The sequence below is a fragment of the Lepisosteus oculatus genome, unplaced genomic scaffold (genome assembly GCF_040954835.1).
Source record: "Lepisosteus oculatus isolate fLepOcu1 unplaced genomic scaffold, fLepOcu1.hap2 HAP2_SCAFFOLD_121, whole genome shotgun sequence".
NCBI lineage: Eukaryota > Metazoa > Chordata > Actinopteri > Semionotiformes > Lepisosteidae > Lepisosteus > Lepisosteus oculatus.
Window position 1 is genome coordinate 1 of NW_027167671.1, and position 20,585 is coordinate 20,585.

General features: G+C 41.4%; 2 long non-coding RNA genes across 2 annotated transcripts; both read right to left on the reverse strand.

Moving 5' to 3' along the window:
* Positions 1-9,412: 9,412 nt before the first annotated feature.
* LOC138226263 (uncharacterized) lies at positions 9,413-13,233 on the reverse strand. Its single transcript, XR_011184453.1, has 4 exons — positions 12,714-13,233; positions 12,150-12,299; positions 11,419-11,595; positions 9,413-10,258 (listed from the first exon to the last, which is right to left on the reverse strand). It is a non-coding gene; the product is annotated as an uncharacterized lncRNA (long non-coding RNA).
* A 2,612-nt stretch (positions 13,234-15,845) lies between these two features.
* On the reverse strand, positions 15,846-20,213 carry LOC138226269 (uncharacterized). Its single transcript, XR_011184459.1, has 3 exons — positions 19,582-20,213; positions 16,337-16,437; positions 15,846-15,978 (listed from the first exon to the last, which is right to left on the reverse strand). It is a non-coding gene; the product is annotated as an uncharacterized lncRNA (long non-coding RNA).
* Positions 20,214-20,585: the final 372 nt, after the last annotated feature.

Sequence of the window (20,585 nt, forward strand, 5' to 3'; positions counted from 1 at the left end):
GAGACCATGGCCATTGATGTCCCAGGCTGTATGCTGACAGAGTAAACTGTAGTGACCACATCCTGCACCGGGAACCCCAGCAGTGGACCTGGAATTACTTTGAATGGCATTGGAGAATCAGGAAATGGCTGCATATGTAGAAAGCACATGGACAAACATGTAAAATTGCAGCTTTTTAGAAGCTTTTTTGACAGTGCACCTACACATCCACATCATCATTTGATGATGTTGATGTTATCCGGTCAGTCGGATCCGACTCTCGGCGATTCTATAGGCCATCTCTCGCCACGCTTTCCGGTCTTGGACTTTCCCTTTCAGCTGTTCTATAGCTAAACCAGTGTCCGTTTTGTTGGCGTCGAGCCACCGCGTTCTTTGGTGGCCTCGTCTTCTTGTTCCACTGACCATTCCAAGCATATTTGCTTTCTCCAATTGCCGGAGTCTGGTGATCTTTCCCTAAGCAAGATTTCTGGCTTGATGCGCTCCAGAACCTCTTTATTGGTGACCCTTGCTGTCCATGGTATCCGTAACAGTCTTCTCTAGCACCAATAGCTTGAAAGCATCCATCCTCTTTCGGTCAGCTTTTTTCAGGGTCTAGCTTTCACACCCATACATCATCATTTAACACTACCTAATTCAAGCTGAGTAGTTCAGAACCTCTCTTCAGCTGTGTATACACCATAAATATGAAATACTCCTTACCTTAGTTAATTAGACAGCATAACATATGAAAGTATAATTCTAGAGGACTTATACAATTTACAGAATGTACATCACTATTTCAAACACGTCAGTAAAAATTGACACCCTAGCACCAGAACTTGATCTCCACTACTGACTCTTAAGAAGTTAAATGAAAAGTTGTTCAAAACAAAAGATATGTAAACAACCAGAGTTTATGCAAACTGTAGTGCTTAAAAACAATGCTTCAAGGTGAGCCTTCACATACATGACTTTATTATTGCAATATCAAATGATATAAACATTTTTTGGACATTTTGTCAAGCTATAGTACACATCCTCTATATTGGAAACCATTCTTGGTATCAGAATCTGAAACTGACCCAAATAATGGTGCTTCAATAACCAAAGAAAACTGCCTGTCACTGATAGCCCAAATCCATTTAAGAGCCCCGTTACCTTGGAGATAAGCACTTTGTATTCCATTCTCCACTGCCTGTTTCATATCCAAAGGAAGCTGCTCTTCCACACTGTCCTCAAAGCTGATGGCAGGGGCAGCAGTGGAGCTACCCTCTGCGCAGGGGCTCACTCCCAGCTCAACTGTCACCAGGTGTCTCTTGTCTCCAATGCTTCTGTCCAATGTGTCTGACAAAGGGAGAACGACGACACTCAGGAATAGTTTCAGAACAGCAGGCTCTGCAGCAGATTAGAATGGGTCAAGCTTCTGTAGAGGGTAGGGAAATGAAAGAAAAAAACGAAAGCATTTTCTACTAACAGACACAGAAAAAAGAAACAATCCATACTTTCATAAATATTGGCTGGAATGCACACCAGGCAGAAATGCTGACATGTGATTTGAGACACCTAAAAAACCTGCAGTCATTTTGCAGAACACACATCCTATATCCTTGTGAAGAGGAATTGTGACATGTTATCAATGATGAGCCCTCTAAGAAACTGATGTCCACTGATATACTGTACAGCACAAGCAATTGTTACCTGTCAAAGTGAAGATATTACTGGCATATTGTGCCGAGGTGTGAATGTGATACCTGTGGTGGAAACCGACTGCAAGATGGTTTCCCTGTAGGCCACCTGTAGTGGTCCAAGGTGAGTCTCAATGCCATATTCTCTTCTTATTCGATCATGAATGATCTCAATGTGTAGCTCCCCCATTCCACACAGTACAGTCTTTGAAAGAATAAGGCAAATTAATTTGACAAAACAGTAGAAATTAGGTGCTGAATTACAACAGTTAGCTGTACCAAGGTGCTATTGCTTGCGTTGTAACAACTTTGGAGTCTGCAGGGCACTTGTGTCCTGCTAATGCCTTGCTTTCTAATGCCTTAGCCCTTCCTTAACAACATCAAAAGACTATGGTCGAAAATTAGTTTATGTTTACTAAATAACTAGGCATGAACTCCCATCTCTTCTCACTTATGGTCATAACTGGATCTAAATCCCACTTAGGCTCATATAGATAATAAATTAATTTTTCTGCACATCCAATCACACATTATACAAGGATAGCATACACCCCTGAGTAAGGGCCCCTTAACCCCCACTGCTCCAGGGGTGCTTTATACTGTAAATGGCTGACACTGCGCTTGAGCCTCAAGCTTCTCTCCCAGTCCGTGTCTCATGGAGAGCAAGTTGGAGTATGCAAAAAGACAAATCCCTTATACAAGAAGTTGAATATGGCCAATAAAGTGATCTTTTCTTATAAATGGCCAACCATAACTGAGTTTCCTTGAGTGGAACATAAAACTGAGTTTGTTAGATGCCCATCTTTTACTGTATCATTGAATTCTGCATCAATTAATCATTCAGGTTTATCTGAGCTATAGAAAGACAGACAACTCCACACTAGACATATCAAAGGAAGGTGTGCACATTATCTTTACTCTTTTTCTACAAGCTGAAAACATGGGAAAATAATGCCTTAACTTTCAGGCCAGTCAGGGCATGCTCCAAGTCGTCCAGAACAGCCAAAACAAAGCCTTTTAGCTGGGTCTGAATGCACCTTAAACCCAAACTCTGCTCACTTTATTAGTAGAGGGCAACACAAAAAAAATGTATGTAAATTTGATTAAAAGAGAGCATTTAATGAATGTCATTGCTGAGTATTTAGTGTCAGGGAACCAATCAGCAGAATAAGAGGATCCTTATGCAGAACCACAAATCCTGTATAATGTGGAGTAGCACAGGGACAAATCCAAACACATAATCCAGGGACTTAGTCAATTGGAGAAGCACTGAGTCCAGTAACTAGGGAAATCCCAGAAAGACAATCCAAAAAACAAAATCCAAAGAGAATGGTCAAAAAGGCAGGAGCAAAGATTAGGAACCAGCAGATCAATCAAAAAATTTAGAAACACACAAGAGGATACTTTGGGAGGCTTCTTAATAGGGAGCATAAATTGGCGTGAGGGAACTTTAAATACTAAAGGGAAAGGGACGTGGTTGGATAATTGATCTGGGAGTGAGAATTTATGGAACCTGGTGCATGTGGGAATGTGATGGGTTCAATTAGGAATGAGATTGTGAAACAGTGGGTTTGGGAATGTAATGGCCTTTGTGAGGGAGAGTGTGGGGTGTGACATTTAGCATGTCCTCTTTTTGAAAACATCGGTCTGACTGGGATTTATTAAATTCCAAAAAATTTCATTTTTTGGATTTTGTTTTGCTTGTTACTCAGACTGTGAAAGAAACATAGGTCTACATATTTTCATTAGTTCCATGTATTACCGGTAGATGTTTTGAACTTACACGCAGCGTAGCTTGAAAAGGTTTTTGTGTGTGTGTGGCTTTTTATGATAGATACTTTATTGATCCCGTGAGGGAAATTGCAGTGCAACAGCAGCTTTACACAGTCAACACAGCCACAGTGTAACAAATGATACAATAATAATAATAGTACAATACATACAATACAATCAGTACAGTGAGGGTGCACTAAAAGAGCTACTCACAGTCCGGACACACAAAGAACAAACTAGAACAGAACAGTAAGCAGAAAAATTGTATCACACATATGAATATACAGTAAATATAGATGTAAATATAGATAAAGATATAAATATAAATGTATTGCACAGGTCCCTGGCATGTATTGCACAAAAAACGGATGTAAACGGGAAAAGAAAAGAAAAAGAACAGATGTAGCAGTAGATGTGTAGATGCGTTCAGTCCAGAAACAGATCACTGTCAATGTTGCCTCTGCTCAGACACAAGGTGGATGCATTGTACAGTCTTATAGCAGAAGGCAAGAATGACCTCCTGTAGCGCTCCCTGTCGCACCGTGGATGAATCAGTCTATTGCTGAACGTGCTCTTCATTTCTACAAGCCTGTCATAGAGGGGATGGGAGATGTTGTCCATGACAACATGATTCTCCTCTCAGCCACTACCTCCAAGGGGTCCAAGTCAGACCGTATTACAGAGCTTGCTCTCCTGATGAGCTTGTTCAGCCTTTTAGAATCCACTGCTCTAATCCCAGGGCCCCAGCATACCACTGCGTAGAAAATGGCGCTCGCTACCACTGACTGATAGAACATATGTAGCATCTTACTACATACATTGAAGGACCTGAGCTTCCTCAAGAAGTAAAGTCGGCTCTGTCCCTTCTTATAGATGGCCTCGATGTTCTTAGACCATTCCAGTCTATCGTCGATGTGCACTCCCAGGTACTTGTATGAGTCCACCATCTCCACGCCACTCCCATGGATGTAGACAGGAGTAGGTTTGACCTTTTTCCTCCTGAAATCTACCACCAGTTCCTTTGTCTTTGTTACATTCAGTTCCAAGTGGTTCACCCCAGACCACTCCACAAAGCTGCTGACCAGTCCTCTGTACTCCTCCTCCTGCTCACCCTTGATACATCCCACAATTGTAGAGTCATCTGAGAACTTCTGCAGGTGGCATGACTTTGAGTTGTGCTTAAAGTCCGAAGTATAGAAGGGTGAAGAGGAATGGAGAAAGAACTGTCCCTTGAGGTGCCCCTGTGTTACTCACTACCTGTTCAGACACACAGTTCTGAAGTCTCACAGACTGTGGTCTGCCTGTCAGGTAGTCAGTGATCCACGAGGTCATGGAGGGATCGACTTGCATCTCCTCCACCTTCCTCCTTAGAAGTAAGGGCTGGATGGTATTGAGGGCACTGGAGAAGTCGAAAAACATGATCCTTACAGTGTTGCCAGCCCTGTCCAGGTGTGAGTAGGCCCTTTGCAGCATGTAGATGATCGCATCCTCCACACCAACTCTGGGCTGGTAGGCGAACTGTAGGGTTTCTCATGGCCATGAGAAATAGCAATGTTTAATTTGTTTCATTATATTTCAAAATGTTTCGTTAAAATTTATCATTTTTGCAACCAATGAGGACTTCTCCTAAGTTATGATGTCTTCATTTTTTCCTCAGATGTGAAGACTTCTGTTGTTTTAAAAGGAAAAAAAAACTTTACATTTAAAATAGGGTTATATTTTAGATTTTTCCATGTTTGCCAATATGGAAGAGAAATAGCAACCCTGCAACTGTTCCATAGTTCAGTAAGAAGTTTAAAAATAACTAGAGAGTTTAAATTGATTTTTTGATAAGAAAAAGTAATAAAGATTCATTACATTGGAGGCATGTGTCAAGTGTCGATTCATTAAAAAAATGAAAAACTTTCACAACCCAAAGCAAGGCTGGGAAAGGTCAGAGGACTTGCCTCGTGTGTAAAACACTTAGTTGCAGCATTCTAGGTATTGTCGTTTAAATGCTATTGGCTTATGAGCAGCATCCCACTGCATAGTGCCACTTTAAATAAAACCAAGAAAAAAGATTCACACCACAAGGCTTTGTCTGTCTGTCAGCAGTATTGTGTACAGTATATAGTTGACTCTTACCTGAATGAAAACAGGACATAAAGAAAGGGTTTCAGAAATCCAAGCTTTATTCCCTGCTTATAGGCTAGATAACTGGAGACTACTTTGAGTTTGTTTCAATGATGTTTTGACTTCCTGTGGTCATATGCGGGTTGTTTGCACGAACCCATATTGACCAGTATTTCTCGCAGTGTGAATGTATGCACACAGCGGTCCCGCAGTGTTCCAGTTAGTTACGCACTATGGTAACAGTCAGATATACCTTAAAACTCTGGGCTTTATTCCATAAAATACATGTACATTCCATGCAAAATGCAAGGGTTTGATAAGTGTTATCAATTTCTTGCAAACATTTTCTTTGAGGGCATTTTTGACAACATTCTCCCTCAGGGCAATGCAGTGTATATAACCCAAGCTATAGATCTGCGTTAGGGTTAGGGTTAGGGTTCAGATTGCTTCAGAGTTTCCACAATCTTTCACTCATTTACATGCAAAATATCCTTCACTCAATCAAAATATACTCCTGAAGGGACCACACATCCAAGCCAAACTGAAGAGAACATGCTGTATCAACAATGGTAAGATTCTGTTTTTGGACAAGTATACTGTTATTGGAAAGTTTGTGTTGAATGGTGTTTACACAAGAGATCTATTGAATCAGTCAAAAGAAAATAGCCAGATACTTTCTGGGATTGAAAGGAATTTCCTATGCTGTCAGGTTAAAAGAACTCTCGGAAGGACCCATTCAAGTATTCCAAATCTTCAAAGGCATTGATAGACAGAGTTAACGCCATAGACATCTTCATAATAAACAGTAAATCAAACTTGGGAGTAAAAGTAGAAACTAAAAAGGAAGTGCAACTTCAACTTCAGCAACTTAACTTAGACTGTCGTTAGTGGCAGAAATTAGTTCAAGAAATAACTATAACATTACAATACATACAGTACAGAAAGGGTGGGGAATAAATGTAAGTACAGCAATACCACTGCATTTATGTTTCCATGATGTGCTTGAACAAGTACTGAGCCAACATTCTAAGGCATATGAGCCACAGGCAATACATAAAGAATGGAGAAGCAAGGTCAATTATGATTTCAAAATAACGACTTTATTAAGCACTTGAAACCACCAAGAAACAGCAGAGAATAGTATAAACACAAATAACACAAGTTCTGTCTTTTCTGATGTCTTCACTGTGATGTTTCATTCTCCACCATTACGTCTCTTCTTCCACTTGGAAGTCTAACAGACACAAAGGTGGGAGAGTTGGTAAAGGTGGAAGTTGGCACCAGGATAGACAGACGGGCTGGGTGATCATGTGCATGAAGCATACAGAATACAATACGTCCATCAATCAGTCAAGCAACATCACTGGGAGCCTCAAGCTCCAGCCCACCTGCATTTAATTAAGGGTGTACCAGAACAGGCCTGCCACAGTACTTTCATTTTTCATCTTTCACACAATTCAGTAATGACTTTAATTCATTCACTGATTATGAATAACATACATTGACAAAAATAAAGTAGTTTTTAATTAGTAAGCGATACCTTTAAATACATTGGAAGCTAAAAATATTCCAGATTAGTTTTTTGTGCTAAGTACTATAAATGTAAAAAGAATAACCTAAAAAATGCATTGGTAGAAATGTATTACAATATTTAATCATCTGCAAGTTTCTAGAGCACATACTACATGTAATATTCATTTTAATAAATTAAACAGTCCGGCTGTTAATGATGTATATTGTCCCCTATTAAGTGTTTGTGAATGTAGATTGTGATTTTATAAATTTTAGACCTACATTTTCAATTTAAAGGAAATGAAATGTTTCTGTTTTAAAATTAGAGCTGTACTGTAAAATACAGGACCGCAGATCACAGACAGTACCTTTTGCTCAAAGTCGGTGCTTCAGGGAAGACAGCAACCGCTGTCCAAAGTGTCTGAAATGACAAATCTTTGCATGAGACTCATTGCACCACGGAGTTGCAAAGCTGGCTCCTTGAAGGAAATCACCATCTTACCCGTCTAGGAAAAGAGCAAGCTTGTACCTGGTTTCCTGGGAGGCGTCTTGTGCCAGCCGAGTGGCAGCAGGCAGGATGCAGCTGGTGAGTTCCCTGGGGAGGTTACGTGCGCCCATCCTCTCCACCAGGACCTGGGGTGCTATCTGCTTGTGTGTTCTCATGTGTTTCTGGTGTGAGTGTGCACGTGTCCGTGTCTGTGTGTCTGTCCTGTGACGGACTGGTGACAAGTCCAAGGTTTGGCCTGATTTACACCCACTGTTTGCAGAAATAGGCTCCAGCTAACTCATGACCATAAACTGAAGAAAGTGGTTAGAAAATGAATGGATATTAGCATTGTAGTAAACATTCTTTAGTACATGCTTTGATTTAAAGCTCCGTGAAACGTAAATGACCCTTCACAGCTCCTGAAGTCAGACCCTAAGATTCTGGGTATTATTCTATTCTGTATATTTCTGCCCTCACCTCAGACCTCCATTCAGCAGTGCGTTGATTGCACGAGCAGGGGTACATGAAGGATGAATGTGTTGGATTCTCCGGCTTTGTGCAGCAGCACCTTAACTGTGTTGCCCAGTTCCGGGTCCATCCCTCTCTGCAGGAAGGTGAACATGTCTCTCAGACACACCACTGCCATCCTAGACACAGCTGATCGCAAGTTCTTCACCTGGGGAAAGGCAAACCACCGCCAGCACTGCAGAGCCTCGTCTGTACCCCTCTCTTGAACCATTCTCTATAAATGGTTCAGAATGGATACAAAAACAGTAAAAAGCAATCATACAAATGAACAATTAATATTTTGGAGAGATCACACCTCCTGCACGAGCGCCTGGGAGACATTGTGCAGTCTGCTCATCAGGATGGCGGGGTGATGCTGGAACAGACGCCTTATGAAGGTCAGTCCGTCAACCTTCCTCTCCCTTAATTCAGTGAAAGGAAAGAAATATATCAACCAGGACAAAGAAAGAGGTCTAACTGTATAGAGCTATGGGCAGCAAGGTCTATATTTTCACTAGTCAGAACTGTATTCAAAGAAAGCGGAATAGTTGGATGCTGATTGTACTGCTTTATGCATACCAGTCGTCAGAGGCCAGAAACTGAAGGCTCTGGGTGAGGGCCAGCTCAGAGATGGTGATCTGACCTGCGATATGGGGGGTACTCTTCAGAGGCAGAAAGAGACGTTGTAGCGGTGAGGCTTAATAATAAGGCAGAATTAAGTGTTCTGAGCCTTCCCAAATGAGGCCCCATTTCTCTGTTCATCTCTGTGGTGCAGCCACAGAGAAACTATTCATGCAACATGTTTTCTTTTGATAAGGACAGCTCCCAAAGGGGGATGCACTTAGCTAAGCCTGGCTATCATGATCAATGGTCATCCATTGGCGCCTATCTGTCTAGGGAGTGCCAGTTGGACATCTGGACTGCATTACTAAGTGTCAGGACTAAGTGACTCATATCTCACCTTGATCAACCAATCAGGGACTGGTAGGGCCGAGTAACCCACGTGGGACTCTGATGCCCATGGAACTTTCAGCCAATCAATGAGCTGAAGTTCCTCCAGGTAAAAACAGGCAACACAGAGAGCCTGAGAGATTCAACAAGATTCAGATTCAGATTCAACAAGATTCAGATTCAGATTCTAAAGGGAATTCAAAGGAGAATTCCAGGGCAGGACGGCCCAGGAGCAGAAGGCTCCCAAGGGCAGGACATTCTCGCAGGGCGCCTCCTGACCATCCTGAGACTCAGTCCGGACAACCACGGAACGGCCAGTGTGTCCGAGTGCCAGAACTTTCCTTTGTTCTAAGAGTCTAGAGTGGAGGTTGCCAGAGAGTAGCCAGCAGCAGGCCTCGTGAACAGGTCGGAACTGTGGAAAGCTGAATCACTGTTCAGAACTAGCTCTTCATCAGGAACGAACCGGTCCTCTTCCTGACTTGCTGGGACCCACAGTCATCTTTTCTCCTGTGCACAAACTTTGCTAGTTAATGCCAACAATGAGCACGGAGCCAGAGAGCGCGGATTGGACAGCAACAGCCTGCAACTGTTTCTTTGTGCCCGCAGGAGATCTGAATCCCCAAAGATTGGATGAGTATTCAACTTCAATGCATTACAGCTCGAGAATTCAATTGTTATCCCAACCAGTTGATATCAATTTAATTCCTAAGAGTTATGTACTTGTTTGAGTATCTAATGTAGAAGTTATAACCAAGTTCATTTATGAAACGGTCTTAATGAATGATATACGTATGTCCTCTTGATATGTATAACTCTTTGTAACTGACCGAATATACCTTTTGTATTCTGATAACCCTCTCGATAAGATCTGTTAGGTTTATAAGCATATTCTATGTATTAATAAATGTATCCTCGTGTATTAGTACCTGTGTGTGCGCGTTGTTTGAGTTATGTCGCATGGTTGGATTCTAAAGCCATCAAAAGAATCAACTTTGTGATTTACTGCTACAATTAATAATTGTCTCAGTAAATGCCCAAACCCTACAGAACTGGTGCCTTCAGAGAGCCACTATGATTACATATTTGGCGTCCCTGAACCGGTTTTCCCTACATTATTTGGCGTCCCTGGGTCGGTTTAATCTACAACGTTATCCCTCTCCTCTGCAGATCCATCCCCCCCTGTCATGCGCAGGCGTTTCTTAAGACTCCCCACGCTCCTCCACTGGTCCTGGACGTGCCCCATCTTGTGTGTCTGTAATAACAGAAAAGCACAAGTTAACCCTGGGCAATCCTGGCCCGGCTCAGTTTTGAGACCAGCTGGACCAGTCCTGGTAAAAGTTTTTACTTTGAGTCCTCTGAAATATTTACTGTTGGACCCCATGACATAAATTGTTTCACAGCACTGAATTGTGATTCATAGTATTCATATACATATACTTGCATTTTATTTTGATTTTCCTCTATATTTTGCTGCTGTAACATAACTTACAGCCATATGACAGCAACTCTATAATGCTGCTGATATAATTAAGTACAGTACATAGATGAAAGTGCCATGCAAGGGATTTGATAGGTGTTTTCTAAAAGCAAGCTAAAGGCTTTCACAAGTTATCCACCAGAGTCTACAAAAAATGTAAAAATGTTTAGATAAATAACGGTGCCTGATCATTGAAGGAAATCTGGCTGGTCCCAAAATGATCAAATCCCTCAAATACCACTGATGCAAATACCACTGTAGATGGAAATAGAACATATTAGTCCTGTTTCATTGTTATTTCCTATATACTGAACCCCAAGGTCTACAAAAAAATTAAAAATGTTTTAATTTCTGAGATTTCTGAGATAAATAACTGTGCCTGATCATTGTAAGCAATCTGGCTGGTCCCAAAATGATCAATTCCCTCAAATACCAAATATATTATAGATGGAAAAAGAAACATATTAGTCCTGTATCATTGTTATTTCCTATATAGTGAACCCCTGAACAGATTTTTGCTGTTTGTTATTATTGGGTCAATTCCTTTCCAGGCTGTATTTTTACATCTAAAATACTCTAATATTCTATTCCAGAATACTGTCTGTATAGGGCTTCAAATACTGTTGTTGTGAATATTAGGTCAGTACGTAGACAGGACTTGATCATAATATACTGTAGTTACACTTGTGTGCTATGGCATTACAGTATGCAGAGTACACACGTATGCTGATGGAGACATTATTACTAATCTTGATTGTTTTTGATGTCTTGATGTGAAGTGTTTATAAATAAATATACTTTAGAAGGTATTATAAAAAACTAGGACATTGATGAAACACAAAAATGAAAGACCTACAGAGCATTTTCAAACTCAAAAGTTTTGTTTGTAAAAAACTCAAAACAAAAGCAAAGAGAAATAAAGGCCTCTTACTCACCTCCTCGACGTAGGGGTGACTGTTGTGTTGGACTGCCTTTCCATAGACTCGCGCCAGGGGCTCGACACTTGTGTTGCCAGTGCTGGTGCCTTGCCCAGGGCACGACATCAGGCTCTGCTGAGAAGCAACTCGAGTGGAGCTCCCCAACACTCCTATAGAGACAAAGTGACCAAAGCACTGGCCCTGAGACTTAGACCTGCACTGAGCTCTTGAGAACCTATGAACAGATTTCAAAACTGACATTAATAACTGCATCACCTGTTTTATTTTTAAAGTGTTAGTGAGTTGGAATGTATGATTTAATTACAATGCCTGACAGGCATCACTGAAATGGACGCAACAATATTAAAATAATAATGTGATAATAGCCAGATTCGACTGAAAGCAACTCACCAAATTGAGGCTCAGAAATTACACCAACAAATTGGTATGACTTTAAAAATATCACATCTCTGCCTATGTTACAAATGTGTTGACTACAAAAACTCTATCATCATGATCCAGAGTCCCATTGACTACATTAGATTAGTTAAAGCCTGCATTCCCATCTGATATTATCATTCCTCTGTGGGCTAACTATCACATAATGCATCACATAATGCATAATTTAACAAAGAATCAAGGCTTAATAGTTAATTTTCCTTTGTTTTTCCTCAGAAAAACTAATTATCCTTCAGAGCCAGTCCTTGTTATCATTAGTGACATCTTAACCAATGGTGCAGCCGACTCACGTCTGGGGATTCTGGACACTCTGCGGGGCACTCGGCCCGGGGGTGTGGCAGCAGGAGGGGACACCACTATCAACCTGTCCTCCTCAGGCTCACCAGGCCCATTAGAATAGGTCAGCCACTACTCCACTACACTCACATCCGAGGTCACCCCTGCAAAACAAAGTCCGCATTTCTCAACACCCTTCACCTTTCAAAACCCAGCAGACACACTGACACTCATGCCGAAGTACAAATGCCAAAATCAACTGAGAAAAATGTGGGCAGGTGTTATTCTTTATTTCTTTATCTCTAAATAAGACCCAGTAGGCAGCAATAATGAACAGCTACTGTGTTTTCTGTGGACAAAGACAGTTTTTTCACTGATGAAAATGACTAGGAAATGCAGTAATCTAGTCTAGAAAAGAAAAAACTGAAACAGACTGTGCCCCATTCAAAACCCAAGCTGTAATGTTTAATTACTGTTCAGTTTTGCCCAGTCTCACAGCTGGTTTCTCAGCACACACTCATACACACAAGAAAACACATTCAAACAAATGACAAGACAGCAGCTCCAGCTGTCAGCACCTTCGGTGGGGCTGTCCTCCACTCTGGAAGCAGCCATCAGCTTTCTGGAGGGGATTCCATCCAAGCGAGACCTTGCTACTAAAGGAGGGGAGTAATCGGACCTGCAGGGAAGACACAGAGACAGAGGAGAAAAGTGAAAAAATAATAACAATCAGCACTGCTCTGACAGTTATCTTTACAGAGCTGGAACAGAGCTGTCAATTTTGAGATCCCCAACCCCACAGGCAAGAATGTTGTGATGTCCACCACTGGTGTGTTCTGACTTCCTCATAGTCCACTGCCTCCTCTTCTCCATAAAGCTGAAGGTTACTTTCCATTGGGCGCTCCAAGGGGCGCCCTGTCTGGCTTGCCTTTCCTGAGTCCCTGGGCATACCCTAGGCCCTGTCGGGCAAGGGCTTGGTGCCTCGAGAGATCGGGGGCACGGGTTTGATTCCATTGAAGACACAGCGGCAGGTTGTGGAGCACATCTGAGAGGCTCTGAGGAGCTCTGGGAAGGTCCTTCCCTGGGCTTCCCCTGAAAAACACAGACAGGGCTTACACATACTGTCTGTACATAACGTTCTGAGAGGAAACTATATTTCCACTTGACCTTTAAGAAGAATAAAGGGTGAGGACTGCTTGTCTATTGTGAAGGCTTTAGTGGTTAGTCAGGATGGCAGTCTTCCTAACAAGTTGCCATTGTTGCTAAAACACTACATCAAGTCCCCTGCTCTTTCACCACATGGAGGTCAAGATTGTGCAAACCAACTTGACTGTAACCACTACCAGTCTTCATAATAGGCAATCAGTCCTCAGTCTGATACTTAACAGTAATCAATAGTACTACTATCACCAAAATTGGAATCAAAACTGCAGTTGTCAAAAATCATCCAAACTACCATTATCAATGTTCCTCAATTTTTATGATCACTTAATAAAAACTGAGCAAGATGAAAGAAAGGAGAAAGAAAAGGAATGGATGTGTATCCTTCCCTGCAGTGTTCTGGGAACTGGGGCAGAGGGATCTGCACAGAAGACTGCTCTCCTTCCTGCTGGATCAGGTGCTGGACATGCCAACATTAGGGTCCACATTCCTGCAAGCTGGCTGAGAGCCCAGACCCCCAGCAGCTCCTGGGGCTGTGAGAAATGTACGCTCTACGCTGGAATGTCCGCAGAGAGGGCAGGAAGTCTTTGTAGGCACATTGTCCCCACCATGGACGGGAGCTGTCAAAACCAGCCAAACATAGCTCATTCCTTGGTTTTCCCAAACATTGAAAGATGTTAAGGATTAATATAATTAACTAGCATAGCATTATCATTACCAGCCCAAGCATCATTTGTATATCATTAGACATCAAGTATCAAGTATACCATTAGACAGCCCAAGCCTTAGCTGTTAAGTAATGCATATGCGTGGAACTGTGTATCCAAAATCCATTGGGAGTTTTAATGCTATGACTAAAGTTCTGTTGAGAAATAAAAAAAAAACATTTAACAGCTTGTGAGATATCAAATCCTTTTTCATCTAAAAGTCCAGTTACATCTATGAGCCAAAGACACAACCAAAGCACAGGCAATCTGGTGGGAAGAGAAGAAATGTCAATAGCAGGAAGCAGCACTCCCCGAATCAGTTTCAGCTGTGACTCTTGGGCTACTCATCAAGGATTTGCTTTTTGCTTTGAAAATTTCACAGCCTCTCACTTCTTTGTGAAAAAAAATTTCAAGATTTAATAACCGGCCTGAGAAATTGGGACTGCAGATCCCCTTTCAGGCCTGACCCTCCTCTGTGAGCACACCTCTCTCTCTGTCGGAAGGGTTGGTGGGGCTCAGGAACTGCATGTCCGAGTCCTCTCCACCACTGTTCTGTGACATCCTCAGGAGCCCTTTCTTCCCTGAAACCTGGGGTTGGTAAGGCTCTGGGATAACTGGGTGGGGAAAGAGAGTTGCTGGGGTTAACAAAAAACTAAAACCACCTGTATTCTGGCCAGAATCTACTGCAAATGAGTTTGCTTACTCTGAAGGAGCTCCTTGGGGTTTTCTCTGTAAATCTGGAGATATCATCACCTTGTGAGCTTTTGTCACCTGATGATCTACTGCCTCACAGAACCAAAACGTCGCACCCAATACTCTAAAACTCTGGCACGCTATCTGTTGCTGTGTTGCTAAAGCTGGAGTTGAAATGTGAACAGTAATGTGTACTGGCATATCCACTCCTAAGAGTTCAATAAATCCTGGGTTGTGCTGCTATCTCTAGCGTGGCTTGATTTGTGCCCATTGTCTACAGATCAGTTCACATGTCTGTAAGAGTTCACATTACAGTTCTGAAGGTCTTTGAAACTGATTTGTTGCAACCCTCTCTGATAGGGCAGTTATCTTAAGGGAATTTTCTTTTTCAAGAACCAATTTTGATAAATTCTCAATTCATTCATCCATCCATCCACTTTCTAAACACTTTATCCAATACAAGGTCATGAGGGAGGGAGCCGGAGTCACAGGGCACACAGACACAAACACAGACATGCTCATATACTCACATCAAAGCCACTTGTTCCAGAAGCCAATTAACCTACCACCATGTCTTTGGACTGTGGGAGGAAACTGGAATACCTGGAAACCCATAAAAACTAGTGCTGCACGGCAGCAATGCCAACCACTGAGCCAACATGCCGCCCATTAATAACTCACCAAAATCAGAACGATCCTCAAAATCAATAAAACAATACAATGATCCCCAAGGCCAGTCTTACTATCCTCTAAACTTTTACAAAAGGACTCCAAAAAACATTCAAGAAAACGAATGTTAGAAACATAATGTTTTTACCACATCAGCAGCAGCAGAAGAGCCTTTTCTTGATGTAAGGCAGTTTAAAAAGACAGAGCAGAACCAAGTATACAGTAATACAATTTTTTTTCCCTGATCCTGGAGAATCCTGTATCATGGATAAAAAGGTAAGTTTATTTTCGTTTTGTACAGTTATGAAGGTGGGATGTTAGAAAGGAATAGTGTCAAGTCTGTAATAAATCCCTCTTCACAGGCCATTAGAGAGTTTTTGTTACCAGTGAGGTTTTGCATGTAACTCTGGTACCAGTCCCTATTATCATTATGACATCTTAACCAATGGTGCAGCCGACTCACATGTGGGGATTCTGGAAACTCTGCGGGGCACACGGCCCGGGGGTCTGGCAGCAGGTGGGGACACCACTATCAGCCTGTCCTCCTCAGACTCACCAGGCCCATTAGAATAGGTCAGCCACTGCCCCACTACACTCACATCTGAGGTCACCCCTACAAAACAAGGTCAAAATATCTCAACACCCTTCAGAACTGTCACCCTTTTCACCAATCTCACAACACCACAGCCCACAGTAGCAGACACACTGACACACACAGCAACCTCAACACAAGGAGGGCAAATGCAAGAACTGACGGAGAAGAATAATTGGCAAGGTCTTTATCTTATTTATCTCTTTAACTCTGAGTCCCAGCAGACAGGAAGTTTCAATCTCTACTGTACTCTACTGTAAAGCACAGAAACTTACTTTCAGTTTTGCCCAGTCTCAAAGCTGGTTTCTCAGCACACACTCATACACAAAAGCAAACTCATTCAAACAAATGACAGGCCAGCAGCTCCAGCTGTCAGCACCTTGATTGGGGCTGTACTCCACTCTGGAAGCAGCCATCAGCCTTCTGGAGGGGACTCCAGCCAAGCGAGGTCTTGCTACTAAAGGAGGGGAGTTATCAGACCTGCAGACAAGACACAAATGGAGACACAGTGGAGAAAAGTGAAAAAATGATAAGCACTGCTGTCATCTTTACAGAGTTCGAGCAGTGTTGTCGACTCTGTTCACTCCCTTGCCAAGTTCACAATCCTGCTTTGAAGCACATAAAACCACAAAAGATGCCAGCTTGAACAACAACCTAACTTAATCAACACTCTCCACTCCAGCCCCCACAAAAAAACAGAAAAGATGTTCATAAAAGTAGGAGGCTACCTGTGTGGCAGTAAGCAAAAACAAAGTTACAAGTTTGGAAACGAGCTTCAGTGCACTGTTTATGAAAGCCACAACCGTCTTGAGCTGTAAGGGCAGCATTTTAATTGCTCTGAATGTGTACATTTCTGAGGGCCGTGTGTCATGGACAGGCCTGGGTTGGGTGTTCGGCGGCACAGGCTTGATTCCATTGGAGAAACAGCGAGAAGGCACAAGCGTGGCTTTAGTTAGCACAGGGCAATTCTCACAGGCTTCACCTGAAGGACACAGTAGGAGGTATTCCTATAAAATTATAAAAGCAACTAGATCACATTTATTTTCTAACCACTTTATTTAATTTAGTGTTGCAGATAGCACACCAGGAAGTGAGCCAAGAGCCCCAGTGCTGCAAGACAGCAATGCTCATCACTGTACCACCATGCTGCCCATCAGATCTACACACTTATCTAGGAACCCCAGTGCAATAGCGATCTACATAGAGTTATTCCTAATTACTGTATATCCATATGCAGACTTGATCAGTTATTTGGAACTAAACTATGGAAGAACCCTGGAAAATTCTCCTGAAGTTTCTACAGATTTTAACTCAGTAAAAACTCATCCCCAGTACTGGAATACGACCATGCCAGCTGAGCTCTTGGTTAAGCTAATTCAAAAGTAGTTGGATACCATCAATGCTCAGTTTTTGAGTTTCACACCTGCCTTCTTTCAAGTAATTGACTGAATGAAGTGACTGGACCTTTTGAGATTAAATTCACATTGCAGTCTACAGTATGATACAATGATTGAAATCACCTGGTTTAAGTCTTTGACAAAGTGGCATCACCAAATACTAATTAACAGAGCATCGATGGGATTAACCTGCTTTGCCAAAGTGCACTGATTCCCATTATTTGTGTTTGTGCAGTCACCTATTGTGTTGATTCCTGGCTTTTCAATGCATCTGTCCTCTGCTGCTTCTATTTCTTCTCCCCTGTCCCAAACCCTCTCATGGTAAAACAGCAGCTTCTTCTGATCTCGCCATCAAGCTAGAGAGTAAGATTGTTCCTCTTTAGAGACTGATACTTACTGATCGGTCTATTAAAGCAATGCTTCTCAACCCTGCTTCTGGAGTGTCTTACTTTTCCTTCTGGCTGATCTCTAAATGATTGAGGCTGAATGATTCTTTTTATTTGGTGATTTGACCTTTTCAACCTGTTTCTACTTTTAAACTTTGGTTTCAAAGACTCTGCTATGGCCATGTTATGCAAACAAAAACAACTGACAAATAAAATTCCACCTACTCTGCCCTCAGTTTTCTTATTAAGTGGTAGTTGCCTTATTTGTGTCTAAGCATCTCTTAACAGGAGAAAAAATGATGGTATGATGTTAAAAACATTTTTTTACGGTAGATTTCTGGCAACCACAGCTGCCAATTTCTTACCGTAAATTTTACAGGATGTTTTTTACAGTGCATCGACGAGAATACAGAGGTTTAAAAAAAGAGAATAAGCTCAGTGATAGTTTTATGTGGAGGCTGTGAACACTTTCACATGTCGTGGTCTTTAAAATGTATTTGGTTCTGCGTTTCCCTTCCAAAGATATGGACAGAAGAATATTCTAGCGTGGTCAACAAATGGCTTAAAAACGACAGTGAAGGCTGTGGAAACAGCCACATGTATTTTGTACGCACACAAGTGTTTTCATAACTTTAGGAGTTATCGTGAAAAGTCAACAGTCGTGCCAATTGTAATCGCTTTTATTTTTAAAGACATTTTAGAAAAGTGTCATCTATGTGACCCAGTGGTGAAGAGCGGCCTGTTCTGCCAAATCCACTAGATGGCGCTACCTCTTAGCTCGCGGTTCCTGTCAGTTGAGTTCAGCGTTCTGCGCATGGGCAGTAGGGACTAAGAGGCAGTGAGCGACCGTTAAAAAGAACCCGAAATGACTCCAGAGAGTTGTAACGGTAAATACGGTGTTGTTTCCCTATTTGCACCCTAAATGAGTATAAAGGGGTATTTCATAGGATTGAGACAAGATTAGCAAGAGGGGTATTAGATTTTAACGGAGTACACTGAGGCGGTAGCCAGTTCTTAGACAACTTCTCGGGCTAGGGATATCTGTTTATTGATTTGTAAGTAATGGGTTTCACATGCTCCTTGTATTTTCTGTTCCTTCATTCTTTACAGAGACTTATGTTTAGCACCGTTTGTTAAGTGTACGCAATTGTGAGTCTTATATTAATTATTGTCGTAATGTAGTTCTCGGTGAGGTGACCTGCCTATTTCTGTAATGTCATTTCTTTCTTTTTTTGTTGTTCAGTGTAGATGCGTTTCTGTAACGGGCAGATGGAATGTAAAAAACTGTCAAACTAAACATGTTTTCTTTGTTTTCCCCTCTGCGTGAAAGAACCAGCGCCGTATTTTGTGTATATAAAAATATCGTTATATGTCATTTCTTTTATTTTTATTTTTTAAAACTAAGAACAGATCAGACCACATACTCACCTAGAAAAAAAGAACCCCCAAATTATATTTGTGTCCTGTGCTAATTATTCTTTGCCAGGCTACGTCTATACAAAAAAGTTGCATTTAATACCACTCGATATTAATATATTTACAGAGGTAAGCTTTCGGATCGTGTCGTTTCTTTTTTTAAAAGACAAACGCAAGATTTTTTCAAATAGCTCCACACATTTTCTCATATGCACGTATTCTCCAATATCATCACAACAAAACCATAAAGTTTATTCCACAGATATGACACTATTGTGCAGTAAACCAATAAATTAAAGAACTAGCAGAACCCCAATAAAAACACCCGGCCAGCACAACATGTCAATATCATACCTTTTTACCAACAAAACCGCAAAAGCAAAATCCAGCAAATATATATATATATATGAATCCCATGTTTTTACCTTATTCTGAAGCATGATGTATATCCAAAATAACCCAGACTAGCTTATCTCCAAACCTGGAGGCTATTGAACGTTATTGACTTTGTAGTAAATGTGTGAAGAAGGACCGTGAGAAATAAGGCGATCTGATTGGTAAAAAGCGCTGTCAGTCATTGTATTTTCAGTAGGCTGGGCAAACGATTTTTTTTTAAAAAGAAATAAAAAATGAGATATAATGATGTGTTCCGGCTTAACTTAGACATTGCACGACTTTAAAACCTATAAAAACAGGTTTCGAGAGTTAAAAAACACTTTTTATGCGCGAGAAATGGGTGATTTTTCTTCCTCGTGATCAGCTCAGAATCTCTGTGTACGCTGTAAGGTTTTTACTTCTTAATTAAACGTTTAAAATACACGAATTCCATAAAGACACACGTTTCGAAGAGAACAAATCCCATTCTTTTCTCTTCCTGTTGTGTGAAACTGATCAGCAGGTCTTTTGTTCCCAATCAGAGGCTCTGAAAATAGCGCCCCGCCCACTGCGCTCCGTCAGAGGGGCGCGGCACCGAGAGAGGGAGGAGGCGCGGAGCGCAGCAGAGCAGAACGAGCGATCTGCTGCCTGGAGCGCTTATGGCAGCGATCGCGTCTGCATTTATAACTTAGTTTTTACAATTAATCAAGCAATATGAACCATCTCTTTTTACTTTTAAGTCACTTACTTATCATTAAGCACAGCTTTCTCGCCACTTAGACTACTTTTTGATACCATCCTTAGACAAAGCAGAAACGTGTTGTTCTGTCTAATGACATTACAAGTGGAAAGATTACAGATTTTAATCGTTTTTAATTTTGTTGCGTTATACATTTTAGAAACGTTTCATCCATACAAACGCCACAAAACTATTCTCGATTGTATTTCTGAATGGTATTTTACACTTAGTTCACTGTTTTAAATACATCTAATTAAGAAAGTTAAAGAAAAACTAAAAACTAAAGAAAGAATAGGGTTAAATATAATTCAAAAT